Below are 15,181 nucleotides of genomic sequence, written 5' to 3' on the forward strand. Positions count from 1 at the left end.
GCTTGAGGGATCAGGCCCTTGTAATACACAGTAAAATAGAGAAGGGCAGGGGATAGACCTCAGGGCCAGTAGGCAAATAACCAGCACAGGTTTCTTTAGGATGTTGCCTAAACAGAGTTTTCAGGGTTTCCCCCCTCCTAATTTTATTTTGCACTGTTGGCCACCAAATCATCTCTGTTGTGTTCAGGGTAGTCTCTTTCTTAATCCAAAAGTAACAGTATGTTCAGGTTGTTTTCCCAGTCTACAGTCTTCCTTTCTACATTCTAATCATCTTTCCAAGTCTAGGTTAATTCCTTCCCCAGATATTCCAGTTGACAATGATGTCCCCTTCTCTGAATTGTGTGTGTGTGTGTGTGTGTGTGTGTGTGTGTGTGTGAGAGAGAGAGAGAGAGAGAGAGAGACAGAGAGAGAGACACTTTTCCATGCTGTCAGCACTGGTTCCTGTTTAATAAGTGTTTTATTTGCCCCTCCCCCGCCTCCCTGGAAGGTAGGGACCTGTATAAGTTAAGACGATGTTATACTGTTTGATAGGAAAGCAAAAATGCGCTGACCATTCTTCTTTCTCATTGAAACATGGGTCATCCAGGCTGATATGACAGTTCCTCTGTCATCAGGGATCTGTAACCTAAGTATATTGCTTCCACTTTGTGATCTGAGTTAGCTGCTGTGGATCTAACCATTATGCCGCTATTCTAGGTAGTGCGGTGGAGACCATGGGAAGAGAAGGCCAAGACTCCTTCTGTTAGATCCCTTCAAGGCTATTACATATCATATCCACCTATAACCACATAGTTACACGTGGTCACGCCTGGATGCCAGAGAGTCTGGAATATTGCTTATTCCACGTAGTCCTATATGTTTTGGTGGGTCCTTTGAGAAGCAAACACCAAGGTAGAATGAGACATGCAAAAGCTTTACTAAGGGGAATGCCCACGAAGGCTAAAGGAGAGAGAGGGTAGGAGAAGGCAGGGAAAGCTTTCAATCACAACTGGTGCAGGCCTGACATCTGTGAAAGGGAAGGCATTGGATAGAAAGGACTTCATACTGCAGGGAAGCTCTGAGAAAGTCTCAGCCAGGCCTATCAGAAGCCCCAAAGCAACTTCCCAGTAAAGACGTGCTACGTTGGGCAGGAATTACCCAGCTTCGGTGCCCCCACTGTGCCCGATGCTCCCAGCTGGTTGTGTCAGGGAGGGAGACACAAGGGCACATCGCCAGGTTGTCATGCCAGGTGACCATGGACCCCTTGCTTCTATTGCTGTAGAACCTCCACAGGACCCTTCCTCACACTTCTTTCCTACCCTGTTGGCCTCCGACGCAACGTTACATACACGGGTGTGGAGTAACATGTACACGTGCTTCTGAGTGATTCTCTCCCCTTAAATGTCAGTCCATAGATTATAGCTTTTTCTTCGTGATCTAAGCAGAACCACACATACACAAATGAAGACTTTTAGGAGGAACAAAATTATGAGTTCCTACGTTTCTCTGAAAACTAAGAAACATTTTCTAAAAGAGATGAGATTTTGTTAGTTGTTTAATGGAATTCGTTAAAGGGGATGAGACAAGGAGTGTCTTGAATACCAACAAAAGCAGCATAAAATGATGGATTCCTAGAATTCAGAGTCGAGGAGGTGAACACAAAGAATTTTATAGATGAAATCTAGTTCAGCTTCTCCTATTAGGAAACAGATGAGAAAAACAAGGCAGAGGGGATAATCTACTTCAATTCACCCAGTGCATGGAGGCACGATCGGACTCAGGTCCCAGGTCTCCTGACTTCCCAATGTAGCCTGTGCTCTGCTAAGCTTCTCCACTTCTAAAAGGGGTACCTGTTTTGTATAGGGTTTTGTCATCAAACTTTGCTAACTAATAAATTCTCTTTGGAGGTCATATCCTACAAAAGGAACTGAAAAGTAATAAAAGGATTTGGGGATTTGAAAGGTCAGGCCAAAGAAGCTGTTTTCCTGGAAAATGAGAGGCTTTGTTATACCCATTAAGCATCGTAATTGGGGACTGATGGTCATAATGCCTTATGCTCTGGTTAACCTAATCAACAGAATCTGTAAAATATTCACTGTTTACCTTAGGAGGTGCTTTTGGAGAAATGGTAGGCTTTCATATTAATTGGAACAAATTGCACATAATGAGTTTGGTCTGGTGCCTCACACTGTCCAATCTTCACAGTCCAGATGGGGAGGATCATTCTCTTGGGTATAAAGATGCAAACAGCTGCATCTTCTCAAAGTTGTCCACCTGAGGCGTAAGAGGATTGCTGCATGAATCACAAGTAACAGGAGTTTGCCGCTCCTTCTCCCATTATTGTCAAGCAGAAAATAAACTGCAAAGCTAAACACTCAGCCCAGGATTACTTACATCTTCATTTCCTCACCTCTGAGAATTCAGGTGCATTTTCAACAAGTTTACAGCCTCATAAGACATTAATACAGCCCGCTGGTTGCAATAATGTTCTACCAAGTGCATTGTTCTCAGAACGGCACCATGTGTACCACTAATGGTGCATTAAATCTCTCTTAGGTCCCGCCAGCCTCCATGATCAAGGCTATTTCAGGGGAGCTGTTTGAAGAGGTTGCTGATTCTCAGTATCGATAACAAGGAGTCAAAGGTGAGGGCTGCGTTCAATACTAAAACTGTGTCTTGTTTTGCAACAAAAGCCTACAGCTTCCTTTTCTGTTTTGGACCCTAATTTCTTATAATCAGAGAAGGATCTTCAACAAAAAGAAGGTAACTGGTCCAATTAAGTAACAATCAATGCATGATGTAAACTCCAGCAACTAGATAAGAACCAGTTGGATCAGGGTTGTGCTAGTTTGTTCTCACTTTTCTGCTGTTTCCCAATCACACTTAGGAAAAGGTGCCCGGGTAATTGTAGCATCTTTTAACAAATGGCAAGAGTTTAGCTGCAAGTAACAGAATATTCAGATAGAGTGGCTCAGGCAGTAAGGACATTATTATCTTATATAGTAAGAAGTCTGGAAATAGGTGGTTCTGGGGTTTATTTAGGGGCTCAATGACATCATCAAGGCTTAAGGATCTTCTTATTTTTCTAATACTATGCCAGTGGCCATTACTGTTGGTCAAAGACCGTGTTGATCAGTAATTAATTTCAACAAACAAACACAAATCCCCGATTCCCAGTGGATTAAATGCCAATTTACAACTTTGTGAAAAATAATGATGCTAATACTTTTATGATCTTATCCTAGGGAAGGAAGGAACTCTTTAAGATGTCACACAAATTTTTAAAAATCATAAAAATATTAATGTAACTACATTAAAATTAAAATAGTCTATGTTCAATATCTTGTAATAACCTATAATGGAAAATAATCTGAAAAATGTATATATATAACTGAATCATTTTGCTGTACACCTGAAATGAACACAATATTGTAAATCAACTATACATCATTAAAAAGAATTAAAATATTCTATTAATAAAATTACTGTAAAGCTATAAGCCACAAACTAAAAGATATTTATAATACAAATAGCTAACAAAGGAATAAATTCAGATATATATATATTCAGTATAATGCCCATGAGTTAACAAGAAAAATACAGACATTACAATAGAAAATGAGCAAAAGATATGGTCAGACATTTTATAGCAGAGGCAAAAAATGGTGCTTAATCATACAAAAAAGATGTTCAACTTATTTAGTAATTAGGTAATTTAGTAATTAAAACTATAGCTGCTATGATCTTAGTATTTTGTTCCCCCTCAAATTCATATGTTGAAGCCCTAACCTTCAATGTGACAGTATTTGGAGAAGAAAGCTTTGGGAGGTAATTAAGGTTACATTAGCTTATGAGGGTGGGGCCCTTATGATGGCATTAGTGGCCTTATAAGAAAAGGAAGAGAGAGAGAGATCCCCTAGCTTGCAATGTGAGTACATAGTGAGAAGGTGGCCACCAGGTAGAACTCTCACCAGAATCTGACCATGCCAGCACACTGATCCCCAGACTTCATGACTGTGAAAAATAAATTTCTGTTTTAAGCTGCTCTTGGGCTGCACCCTGCAGACCTACAAGGCCTGTACCTGCCCAGCTTCAAGACTGAAGACTTGGCAGACAGGAGACAGGCAGGACATAGCAACTGTTGGTTCATTGGTTATGAGGGAAACCAGCAGAGGGGCACGCCTCTCATGGCCCCTTTGATAAGCAGAGTGGAGAGTTCTGATCTAGTGTTAGAACAGTCACTAGCTGGGGCAGGGGCAAGTATGTAGAAAGGTCAGTCATGTGAGTAGGGTGTGGGTGAAGCAGGCACTTGTCCAGCAGGGGATGTACAGAGAGCAAGAGAACAGCCATCTTGAGCGGCCTGACCACAGAGCCACCCAGTATATGGTATTTTGTTATGGCAGCAGAGGCAAAAGTATGGATGAAATTATATCATACAGCAGATTGGCAGCTATTAAAAAATCAGATCATATCGTGTGTATTAACCAATTTGTGGATTGAAAGAACTCTCATCCACTGCTAGTGGGGGGAAATAGTGTGCTATTCCCTAGAAAATTTAAACATGCAAATATCCTACATTTTACTCCTAGAAATCTACTCCAAGGAAATGCTTCCAAATGTGCACCAGGAGACAAGGACATAAATGTATAAAACAGCATTGCCCACAATGGCCAAAAAGTAGAAGGAGCCTGAATTTTTTGTAACAGCAAAATTGATATATTGTGATACATTTATACACAATAACACCATACTACAGTGAAAATAAACTATAACTAATCAGTCAACAGAATGAATGTCAAAAAAATGGTATGAAATGGAAGAATTCTTACAATATAATTTTATCTATGTAAAGTTCAAAAAAACAGGGAAAACAAAATTTTATTCTGTGCTACGGAGGCAAAATTTACATACAATAGACTGCATATATTTTAAGTGTAAAATCTGATAAGTTTTGCCATATGCATACACCTATGAAACCATCACCATAATGGAGACAGAGAACATATTCATCACTCCCAAATTTTCCTTCTGTCCCTTTGTAATTCCTCCGGTTCATCTCCTTCTGCGCCATGTCCCCACATTCCTAAGTCACCACAGAATCTGCTTTTTATTGCTATATATTAATTTGCCTTTTGATATAAATGAAATCATGCAGTATGACTTTTTTTTTTTTTTTTGGTCTACTTTCACTTGGAATAATTATTTTAAGATCATCCATGTTGTTTATTCCATTTTTTGCTGACTAGTATTCCATTATAAGGATACACCACAATTTATTTTATCCATTTACCTGTTGGCTGACATTTTGATTGTTTCCAGGTTTTGGTCCTTGCAAATGAAGCTGCTCTGAACATTCCTGTAAAGTCTTTGTAAGTACATGTATTTCCTTTTATCCTCGAACGAAATGGCTGAATCTATGCTAGGTGTGTGCTTAACTATTTATGCCGCATCTTCCTTATGCATTTATCCATTGGTGGACATGCAGGTTGCTTTTATATCTTAGCTATTGTAAATGATGCTGCAATGAACATAGGGGTGCATATATCTTTTCTAATTAGTGTTTTAATTTTCTTCAGGAACAGAATTGTTAGATCGTATGGTAGTTTATTTCATCGTAGTTTTAATTTGCATTCCCTAATTTTCATAGTGACTGATGATATCGAGCGTTTTTTCATATGATTATTTGCTACTTATATACTTCTTTGGTGAAATATCTGTTTGAAACTTTCGCCCATTTTTAAGTTGTTTTGTTTTTTTCTTTCGTTGTTGAGTTATAAGAAATACCAATGTGTTCTTAGATTATAGATGAGAGTTTTCAACCAAGAAATGTAAATGGCTTAGGAGTGATTTAGTGCAACTCACTGCATCGGTATACAAATTATAATTATACAAAATGAGGAATCATCTTTACTCAGAAATTTGAAAGTCTGCTGCAATGTTAGTGAAAGCATTAGTACACAGCTAAAACCTCTGGCTTTTAATTGACTTGATCAAAGCCATTTAAGGGAATACAAAATAAAGTATAAAGGACCAAAGAATCACTTAAGAGTTCAAACAGTAAGAAAGAAGAAGTTTGTGTGCAATAAGCACCTTGAAACTATAATAGTCTTGAGTTAACAGCTGAGCAAAAAACTGAACTTGAACCTGAGACAAGATGACTGCACCTGATTTCTGTGAAAGCAGTTATATTCATAAAAAGGTTTTAAAATGAATTTTTTTCTCCAATATTTGCATACAAAAGAGACTAGAAATCTTTATGGTGCTGTATTAGCTTAGAGACTTAGAGCTCTTGAGTTTCTTAAAGGTGATTAAGAGAAAATTCTTTGAAGAAGCTCTAAAGAGGATTTAGAGGTAACCCCAAGAGATGAAGTTATATGTTCTTGGGATTCAATTGAAGAACATACCTGGTAAATCCAGACTTGGTAAGATAATGGTACTGGAAACATTAAGTCTAACACAATGTTCAGTCCTTACTTTCTGTTCTTTCCTGTATAGGGCAGACCAAGAATAATCTGTAATCCCTTCCCTTTTATTGTATTTATAAAGGTAACAGGCCATCATGCTTCCCTTTCCTAATCAGGCCAGGTGTGGGGATGGTAGGCTTTTGTCTAATTCTCAGGTCTGAACTGGGAAAGTTCATTGATGACAAAAGGTTTTTATTTCCCTTATTCACTGTAGAACTATTTACTGTAAAATAACCCTTATAATTGAAATTTAAAGAGCTTTACTTTGTCTAGCCTTAAGAAGATAAAGCTTAGAGAAGTGATATAATTTCATTCTGAAGTCTATTCAATGACAGTGGTTTTTAGCTCGATGAAAGGTTGGGCCAAAAGGTATAGACCAAAAGAACAAGTAAGATAAATGTAGGGTAGATGTTAGAAACTTTTGGATTTTGATTTGGGAATAATTAGGATTTATTTGCCAGACGTTTGCTCTTCTGAAGCTCTTTAAGGAAAGGGCATGGAATAATCGTCTTCCTGGGAAGGCTGGAGTGCAATCTTTGCTGGACCAGAGTAAGCAGTGGCTAAATAATAAATAATGCTATTCTTCTGAAGTTGAATATGTCCTGCATCTCCCTATATATTATCTATTTATCATCTCTCCCTCTCTCTAACTCTCTATCTTTATCATTATCATCATCTATCATTTACAGTTTTTAATAATTATAAGTGTACATTATAAGTCTGAATGTGTAAAACTTACCTACGGATCAGTAAGAACACCCTTGCAAAATCTAATTCTTCAAATTATATATTTGAAGATTTATACTAGCCTGAATATTTAGATGCTACTTGTATGAGGGTGTGTGTTAATATATGTATATTTGTTTTGAAAGCATCGTATCAAGAAAATCCTGTTTCATCTAGCTAGTGGCTACAAAAACTAACAACTACAACAAAGTCCCTAATTACGCTGGTGAGGAAACTTGGAGGGGGGGGGCCAGAGAGTTTAAGGGATATAAGGAAAGTATTGTTTCAAACTTGAATCACTAATTGATCTATCTGGTGAATCCCTCAGTGGGTCAGACTTTAATCTGGAAGGTGATAATGACTTATTCCTCCGCAAGTTTAAATATTTACTGTTTGGCAGAAACTAATAAAAGATCTTCTGCTGTTATAAGGATGTTTAATGTGACCATTAAAAACCTCAGCTCCCTCAGTGCCTGACTCTGGCAGATAATCTGCCCAAGTATTAAACATTTATTTAGTTTTGCCTATTGAGTCTCATATTTAACTTTCAATTTCATTGCTGACATTGTACCTCCAGTTGTAACACAAAAACATTTCAAGCCCTCCATTACCAGATTCAGTTTAGTTATTGTGCTAAAATATCAGCAATATGCCAGCTACTATGACCATGTAATTGTTCAAAGATACCTAGTTATTGACATTTCTGTATCACAAAAAAAGAGAAATTTTTGTTGTTCTGTTTTATTTCAAATAGCCTTAGCAGCCTCTTGCTTCAGTATAGCCAATGAATGTTATTAAAAAGCAAATTCTAAACATGCCTGTGTAGTGAAACCTCCACAAAAACCTGAAAGGACAGGGTTCTGAGAGCTCCCAGGTTGGTGAACATGGGGAGGTGCTGGAAGAGTGACGTCTGGAGAAAGCATGGAAGCTCTACCCCTTCCCCCATACCCTGCCCCATGCATCTCTTCTATTTGGCTGCTCCTGAGTTATATCTTTTTATAATAAATTGATAATCTAGTGAGTAAATGAGTTTTCCTGACTTCTCTGAGCTGTTCTAGAAAATTAATCAAACCCAAGGAAGGGATCATGGGAACCTCTGATGTATAGTCAGTCTGTCAGAAGCACAGGTAACAACCTGGGCTTGGGACCAGCGCCTGAAGCGGAGGAAGGTCTTGTGGGAGCAAGCCTTTTACCTGTGGAATCTGACTCTATCTCAGGGTAGGTAGTGTCAGAATTGAGTGGATTCTGGGACTTCCTGCTGGTGTCTGAAAATTGCTGTTGGTTTGGGGAAGCCTACACACACACACACACACACACACACACACACACACACACACACACACACACACACACACACACACACACACATTGAAATTGGGTCCAGGAGCTCTTTTACATGGGTTATGGAGCCATTTCAGATCCTCTGAGGAATCCAGAGCAGCATGGAACATGGTTTACAAACAGGTCTAGGTGAAACCTCAAAGCATTTTCATTTAAAAATGCTAAGCCATGTAAATGTCTACATCTACACCGATGTGCTCCTATTCAGTATGTAATTTAAAGGTGGTATCAATCCCTGAACTATTAAAATATAGGAAGTCAGTCCATTAGCAGGTAGAATATACTTATTTTAAGAAAGATAATGGGAGTAACTGGCAAAGTTAGATACTACAGAAATTTGGACACTAACAGTGACCTTTCTAAGATCCCCAAAGTTAGTGTGGCCTTAGAACTTCCACAGGAAACCTTTATCAATTCACCTACAATAAACCTCCGGTCCTGTAGCTGTATTATAAGATCTCTGCATGGAAGGAAAACTCTACTCAGTTTATTTTCACAGTATAACAGAAACAATTGAGATAAAAACAATAATCTTATCCCAAGGGCAGGAGGGGCCTATTGATTACAATAGACAAATTATATTGTTAGCAGATTTTTTGTATGATTCGATGTGTGACATTAGTATTGAATGCTTAAAAAATGACATTGAAATATACTAGTAATGTACTTGCCCTGAAAACCGAGAAAATAAAACAAAAAATAATCTCTGTTTGTAAATGAGGACAGTATTTTGAATTTTTATTAGTCTAGAGTTATGTATATAATTCAAATGCATAGAATTGACCACCACTTGGCTTTCACTGCAGGCTTCTGTTTGTTTGATAGAGGCATGAGCAATCTGTGTTTTTACATGGATAATTACAGTTTCTGATGTTCCATTATCTAAACTGTGATTACCCAACCGATCAGTTGTATTTAGGCGAAAAAAAAGTCAGCTTCCATTTCCAAATGAAAGACAGAGAAGTTAAATTTACTCTATGAAAGCAAAAGAGAAAAAAAATTAATAATAATAAATAAAGTGCTGATAGGTTTGGTCCTTTAAACTGAATTACCGTCAGAATTAAAGATGAGAAAAGAATATACATGGTATTCCCTCTTCCTGGAATCCCTTTCTAGGAACCCATAGATGGCAAAATCTGACCAAAACGTAAGGTGCAGATTAAAAATAAATTCCTCCATGAAGTTTTCTTAACATCTGCTAGTTGTTGACTGAAAAACAATGCACGACCTAAAAGTTGAGAATTATGTTTTATTTGATGGACAAAACTGAGGACTTAAGCCCAGAAGATAGTCTATCAGATGGCTCTGAGGGACTTCTTCCAAGAGGTAAGGGAGGAGCCAGGATATATAGGAGTTCTGCAATAAAAATCAGGTAGTCAGAGCATCAGAAGATTACTGCTAATTAAAGAAAACCAGACATTTCAGGTTAATGAATTGAGTGCTTTTCTATGTATGAGAAGATGCAAGGGTCTGGGCTCATTGAAATAATTCCTTTGATATGCACCTTAACTATCTAGGGCCATTACCCTGCTTTTCTCCATCCCGAATCCTCTTAGGGTACATAGGGTACTGATATGGCAGGCAATAGTTTTCATCTACATAGAGTTAGATACTTTTCCTTCCTGTTCATGAATTCATATTGGGCTCAAATGGAGTTTAGACATATCAGAAAGTATTTGGTAAAGTTTTGGGAGCAGATAGAAGAGCAGGTTTGATTAAGCATTTCATGCTGTGTATTAGTTTCCTAGGGCTGCATTAAAGTACTGCAGACTGGGTGGGTCGGAACAACAGAAATGTATTCTGTCACAGTTTGAGGGCTAGAAGTTCAAAATCAGGGTGTCCTCAGAGCCACACTCCCTCTGGGACTCCGGATAAAATTCTTCCTCCCCAGCTCTGGGGGTAGTCGACAATCCTTAGCATTCCTTGGCTTGTAGCCTCATCCCTCCTGTCTCTGCCTCTGTCATTACGTGGCCTGCTCCCTGCATGCATCTGTCTCTTCACAAAGCAGTCTTCTCCTGGGTCTTCACATCGTCTCTTAGAAGGACACCAATCATTTTGGATTAAAGGCTCATCCTATTCCGGTATGATCTCATCTTAATGAATTTTATCTGCAACAGCCCTATCTCTAAATAAGGTCATACTCTGAGGTATTTTGACGTATCTTTTGGGGGACACAATTCAACCCATAACAGGCAAAAAGGAAAGGGTATGTTTTGTTAGGGATGGGAAGATACCTGTTTTCAGTCTTAGATATTGGCCCTGTAGCTTAGCTCTTGGATTTGCTTCTGAGCTCTGTGAGGAGAAGGCCTGTAGGCAGACATGGGAGGGGAAATTCACATGAGGATGGATATCTGTGCAACACGGGATGGACCTGAGAGTCTGGGGAAGCAAGGGTGGTTAGGGACAGAGTATCTAAGAGAAAAGAGCTGCAGATGGCCCCCTGGAGTATTCAGCTGAATACTGATCAGCTCATATGCATGAGGGATCTATCTAAGGCTAGAGAAAGAACCACCTGGAATGATTACGGATAACAGTGCACTGCTAGAAATGTTTAAATGTCGTCCTTCAGGCAAAAGGAAAATGGTGACCCATGGAAATACAGATCTGCACAAAGGAATAAGTAGCTCTGAAAATGGTGTTTCCAAGTGTAAATATTTTAAGGCGTTAAAATTATTGTTCAAACCTCTTTAAAAGATAATTGTTTAAACAAAAATAAATACAATGGGGGGAGTTTTGTGCTAGAGAAAGCAGTCATTAAGGACCCTTTGCTTTTAAGTGGGTGGCCCTGAGAAACTGGAGAACGTATGGATGGTAAAAAGTAGATAACTCTTAACTTACGGGTGTCAGTGGAGACTCAGCCATAAATTCTGGTGGCAGATTGTCTTTATACTAAGGGGCGTTAGGGCTTGCCAAAAGTTTTCCCCTGACAGAGTAGGATTGCAGCCCTGGTCCAAGGCTTGAGCTTTCTATTTCAACCTTGAAGCATGCCCTTATAGCACTTTTAAAGTCCTTTCCTGGGCAAATTTGGAAAATTGAGACTACTTCACTAATGTAAAGTAGTTTTCAGTTTTCTCTCCCATGAGAGATCTTGTGGAAAGATGTTTGTGAAGAACATTTTCTAGGTGCCCTTATGGTGACCTCAATGGCAAGAATTACGGAAGATTATTCAAATAAATATAAATTTGATAGAAATATACACTCTCAGAAAAGAACAGATAAGAAATCTGGAAAATGGAATTTCAAATCTATTTGAATCCTGACAACCAACATAAAAATGATGCCAAGTTTTTCATCCAAACAGATGTTTATGTTAGGAAATCAGTAACCATTTAAAAATCTTTTTTAAAAAAAGAGGGGGAAGGGGTAGGAGGAAGAAGATGAAATCAAAATAAAATCATGAAATAGTGTTCTAAGAGAGTTTTTATAATAGAAACCCCTGTAGTATTGTTTTAATCACATATTCAATTTATGATGTTGACTTTCAATTAGAAACTTTTTTTAATGAGGAATTGAACTATTTCTATTTCTTTTCTTATCTCTTGATTCTTCTGCCTGAAAGCATAGATGATAATTTCACAGTAGTGCTGTAAGAAAATCAGTTTTAGAAATATTCAACATTTATCTCTGAGATTAACTTGGAGTTTATCAGTTTCTAGACGTAAGAGCATACGAGTAGTACTGAATCCTGTATCGTGGGAGTGTGAATTGCAGTGGGAGTGTGGCCGTCGATGAGGCTGGGCAGATAATCAAGAGTCAGTGCACAAGGGCATGTGAGCACTTGATTCCGTGGGTCCACAGTTCCCTCTTTGGCATTGGCATCAATGTGCCATTTGACCTGGAAGTAAAAGAATAAGTGTATTGCATCTTGCTGGAGCATCGATTTACTCAAAATCTGGTGGGGTGAAGTGTTAGGTGTAAAAAGTTTAAAAGGTTAATATTATAACAAATATGGTTGTGCTATCGAGGATGATATTTATGGTAACATTCCGGTTTAAGTACAGTGGAATCTGGCAGCATATCATAAAGATCTGCTGTGGTAGCTGTTTGCTCTTCTTTGCTTTTTACAGTACTGTCAAGAGAAACAATTTGGAAGTCTGTTGTAAATAACAGGGTCTGGACTGAAGGGAAAGGGTCTAGGTTTGTTTCTTCATTATAAAATGAGGATAATACTTGCCCGGCGGCTTAGCTTTCAAGGGCATTGTCAGGTTGAAAGATTTTAGCTGTGAGGGAGGTGAGAGAAAACCCCAGATGGAGGTGCTGGGAATTGAACCCAGGGCCTTGTGCATGCTAAGCACATGCTCTACCACTGAGCTACACCCCCTCTCCCTAAGAGGTTGTTAAACAGCACCTTGTAAACGATAACAGGACTCCTGAACTGTAAGGGGAAAAAAACCCAGCAGAGGTGATAAAATCAAAAGAAGAAAAAAATATTCTGAAGGTTTATGAACAATCCTCAGATATAGGGAAAAACTCAAGTGCTTTTCTATTAGATTTCTCCATTATCACCTAGTACTCAACTGTGTGCTTCTCTTACCATAGGCTTCTGAGCTGTTAGAATCCTACCCAGGTTTTCTGGCTACTTTTCAGAGTGTAAATGTTATTCCTCTCTTGAATATCTTCCTTTCGATTCTTAGAACTTCTCCTTCGACTACCTCTTCCTCTCCAAGAGACAGTTTCCAATTTCAGCTAGTATTACTGAACTTGACCTACTATGCTAGCCTCATGGCAAACAATAACAACAAACAAACAAACAAAAACTTACTCTCTAAACCACTTCCTGAAAGTACGCCCCAATTGCAGACTTGTCAAATCTTTGCTTCTATGATGGTCTTCAGATTAGACTTTATCTTATGAGCTGTTCTTATGTCTGTACAACTTCCATCCTCCTGCAAGATCATAGCTACAAACGGCCAAATTGACAGAGCAAACAGTCTAAAAAGAACCCTCTGAATAGAGTATGTCATGATTTTCAGGGGCAAATGAGAATCAGAGACTATAAAATGATGCTTTTAAGCTAAAAGATTTCTAAAGTTCATTTGCGACTTAATCATTTACTCACCTTCCGAGACTGATGATACAAAGTTAAAATTTGTTTGGTGCCTAGGACCTATCACAGCTTAAGCCCTGTCCACACTCTAGCCTCATCGCCTCTCTGACCATGCTATTTTCTTTGCAGCACAGATATGCTTCCCAAACAGACCACAACCTACCATGGCTGCATGCTTTTGCATAGTTTGGTAATTTTCTTCCTTAAATTACATTATTAGCAAATTCAACCTTCAGCTCAGGTGTTGTTTTTTTCTATGAAGCATTTTCTGCCCCACTCTTCCTCAGGCCCAGTGAGACCCTCTTTTCATCTTTGGATATAATATATTCATTATATCATGATAAATTATTTTTATAACTACTTTATTATTGAGGTATTGAGATATGTAAATACAATAAAATCCACAGATCTTATACGCAGAGTTTAATGAATCTTGATGACAAATGTATATACTTGCTTAACCACCACTTGTATCACGATTTAAAACATGTCTATTATTCCTCAAAGTTCCCCTTTTCCAGACAGCCCTTCCTCCCCTACAACTGAAGGGCTTTTCTGATTTCTATCACCATACTATGGTTTTGCCTTTTTTAAAACTTCATAGACATGGAACCATTAGAACATGTACTGCTTCATGCCTGGCTTCTTTGGTATATTAAAGATTCTTACCCATGGTTGTGTTTACCAGTAGTTCATTTCTTTTTTATGATCAGAATTATTCCATTGAATACGTATACCATAATCTATTTGTCCATTCACTTCTCTTGAGTATTTGAGTTGCTTTTATAGTGTTTGGATACTGTGTGTAATGCTGCTATGAACATTCTTGTACAGGACTTTTTGTAGACGCATGTTTTCACTGGTATTGAGTAAATAACTAGTAGTGGACATGCTGAGTCAAAGGGCAGGTGTATGTTGAATTTTATAAATAAGGTCCAATTGTTTTCCAAACCGTTTTACACTCCTACCCAAAAATCTATGAGAGGCCTGCTTATGCCATATCCTTGTCAACACTTAGAACTGTCATTTTATACATATTTTAAAATTGCATATAAAGTGTAAAATTGATGTTTTGACATATGTGAACTATGAAATTATCACCACAATCAAGATAATGAGCATATTCTTCATCCCTCAGAGTTTCCTTGTGCCCTTTTGTAATCCCATCCTGCCCCTCTCCTTCCCCTCCACTGCCCTTGAAATTATTGATCTGCATTCCGTCACTAAGCTTTGGTTTGCATTTTGTTGGATTTTGTATAATAGACTCATACAGTAAGTATTTTTTTTGGTCTGGATTGTTCACTCAACATAATTATGCTGAGATTTGTCTAAGTGATTACTTGTATCAATATTTTCTTCCTTTTTCTTGATGAGAAGTATTCCATTGTATATACTACATATAAAATACCTTTGTATATCCATTCACCTGTTGTTATACACTTTATTTCCAGGAATAGGCCCTTATAAATGAAGCTAGAATGAGCATTCACGTATAATTCTTCCTATGGTTGCATATTTTATTTTCTTCTGTGTAAATATGTGGAAGTGGAATGGCCGAGTCATATAGTGATTTTTCTTAACATCTTTATTGGAGTATAATTGCTTTACAATGTTGTGTTAGTTT

At 38.1% G+C, this 15,181-nt stretch overlaps 1 long non-coding RNA gene across 2 annotated transcripts in view; it reads left to right on the forward strand.

Moving 5' to 3' along the window:
- Nucleotides 1-10,933, forward strand: part of LOC309666672 — a 53,928-nt gene extending 42,995 nt beyond the window's left edge. For both annotated transcript variants that reach the window (XR_014267227.1, XR_014267228.1), the window contains 2 exons: nt 2,536-2,623; nt 5,299-10,933. This is a non-coding gene — a long non-coding RNA (uncharacterized lncRNA). The remainder of the gene's footprint in view (nt 1-2,535; nt 2,624-5,298) is intronic.
- Nucleotides 10,934-15,181: the final 4,248 nt, after the last annotated feature.

The sequence above is a fragment of the Balaenoptera physalus genome, assembly GCF_965194825.1.
Source record: "Balaenoptera physalus genome assembly, chromosome: 9".
Taxonomy (NCBI): Eukaryota; Metazoa; Chordata; class Mammalia; order Artiodactyla; family Balaenopteridae; genus Balaenoptera; species Balaenoptera physalus.